At 62.5% G+C, this 1,598-nt stretch overlaps 1 protein-coding gene across 1 annotated transcript in view; it reads right to left on the bottom strand.

Annotated features, from left to right (window-relative positions):
* The window catches only part of TSNARE1 (t-SNARE domain containing 1), a 55,149-nt gene that overhangs the window by 22,735 nt on the left and 30,816 nt on the right, over positions 1 to 1,598 (bottom strand). The window lies entirely within an intron of this gene.

The following is a 1,598-nucleotide window of genomic DNA, read 5'->3' as shown; positions in this document are numbered from 1 at the left end:
GGGGGGGGGCGGGCTCCATCCTGTCACTCGAGGGACCGGGTGCTGGGGCTGCTGTAGATGGTGGGCAGACCCTGGGCCCTGTGGCCATCCCAGGCCTGGCTGCGGGGAGCACTCGGCAGGACCCCACAGCCCCCCAGAGCCAGGGCCACACAGAAGACCCTGCAGAGCACAGCTGCCATGTTCCCAGCTCTTGAGGGGTCACAAGCCTCTTCATGAGCCCCCAGAAAATGTCCCTACATGCACACAAACCCCAGCTTTTCGTCTGGGGGCTGTGCCCCCCACCCCCGGAAAGCCCGTCCCAGAGCTGGTTACAGACCAAGTGCAGCTGCCGGGCAGGGGCCGTGGAAACCGAAGCATGGACGTCACCCAGCAGGGCACAGACCCGTCCCAGCTGGGACCAGATCACGGGGAAGGAAAGCCTGAGGGGGGGTTTTCAAGTTGTCTTATCCTTTACTGATTTCTTCAATTCACCAAATTTTCTAACAGTTTTCTAGCAGTTTCTCCCTTTAATGAATTCTATCTGTTCCCTGATGGAACAACCTGGGTACAAGTGAGCTGACATCCACCCCTGAGGTGCCAGTCCCGAGTGGGGAGTGGGGTGCCAGTGGGGGTCCGCGCCTACCCAATCCCCGCAGAGATGAGACAGCAGGAGCCGGGGATGCCCCTCCTCCCAGAACCGTGGCTTCACACGAACAATGCTTCCAATTTACCTGCAAACGTTCAGCAACAAAGACTACTGACCTGCACCCCACGGCACCCCCCCTAGGAAGACAGATAACGGCACACGCACTCCCCCCAGCCCTGCTCCCCCAGGCCTGTCGTGATGACCAGGGCAAGAGGAGAAGGCACAGAGGACGGGCAGAGCCCCGGGAGGGCAGCCTGCCCACCAGTGCCCCTCACCTCTCACGTGTGTCGAAGCTCCTTGGAGACGCTGTCTCTGACGCTCCCGACATCCTTGCAGGGAGCAGCCAGGAGCCCACTTTACAGATGAGGCCGCAGAGGCCGAGAGGCCAAGGAACCCAGAAGAGCCGGGAAGTGGAGCAGGGCTCCGGGCTCCCACCTGGCACAGGGAGCTCCAGGGCGAGAACCACAGACCAGGAGAGAGGACGGTGCCGGCACAATGCTGACCACACGCCCTCCTCCCGGCCCGGGGACACACTGTCCTGGAGGCAGAGGTCAGTGCTGGGCACACAGACAGACGGGGCGACGGCTGCCGCTCTTCTTGAGCCCGTCCTACAGGTGTCTGGGCGGCGGGGACGGGGCTGAAACACAGGACTGCCTTCGCCCACGGAACGGCCCTCTGTCACATCCCCAGGACACTTGGCGTCGGTCACCTTGGAGGGAGGCTGCAGAGGCCGCCACTTGCCTATTTTCTGCTTCCCTTTGTTATAGGCCCCTGAAGTCTGCCTACAATGAAGACCACCTTCCCATGCCCTGTGCAGATCAGGGTCACATGGCAGAGTCCTGGCCACACTGACGCCAGAGAAGTGACTCTGGGTATGTGTGTGTGTGGGGGGGGGCAGTCCAGGGGTCCACTCGGCTCCACAGGGCAGTCTCTGTGCCTGTCCTCCCAGCAGACCCTGCTCCCTGCGGGCCCT

The sequence above is a fragment of the Lipotes vexillifer genome, unplaced genomic scaffold (assembly GCF_000442215.2).
Source record: "Lipotes vexillifer unplaced genomic scaffold, Lipotes_vexillifer_v1.1 scaffold394, whole genome shotgun sequence".
In the NCBI taxonomy this organism is placed as follows: Eukaryota; Metazoa; Chordata; class Mammalia; order Artiodactyla; family Lipotidae; genus Lipotes; species Lipotes vexillifer.
Note: the sequence above shows the minus strand (reverse complement) of the source record. Positions and strands in the feature narration are given on the sequence as shown.